Genomic DNA, 241 nt, shown 5'->3' with positions numbered 1-241 from the left:
TTCAGAGTTAAGTGGGAAAAATAGCTTCCAAATTCTATGCACACCCTAGTCCCAGCAAGATCTCCCATCATCATATAGATGGTAAGAACAGAGCTTGGATTGGATTCTTTGTTCTTTGGGTGTTGAGTTTGATGAGTTCTTTATAGATTTTGGATACCAGTCCTTTATCTGATATGTCATTTGCAAATATCTTCTCCCATTCTGTCGGTTGTCTTTTGGTTTTGTTGACTGTTTCCTTTTC

Source organism: Leptonychotes weddellii, chromosome 4, assembly GCF_054177405.1.
Source record: "Leptonychotes weddellii isolate Sample4059 chromosome 4, ASM5417740v2, whole genome shotgun sequence".
Lineage (NCBI taxonomy): Eukaryota > Metazoa > Chordata > Mammalia > Carnivora > Phocidae > Leptonychotes > Leptonychotes weddellii.
Note: the sequence above shows the minus strand (reverse complement) of the source record.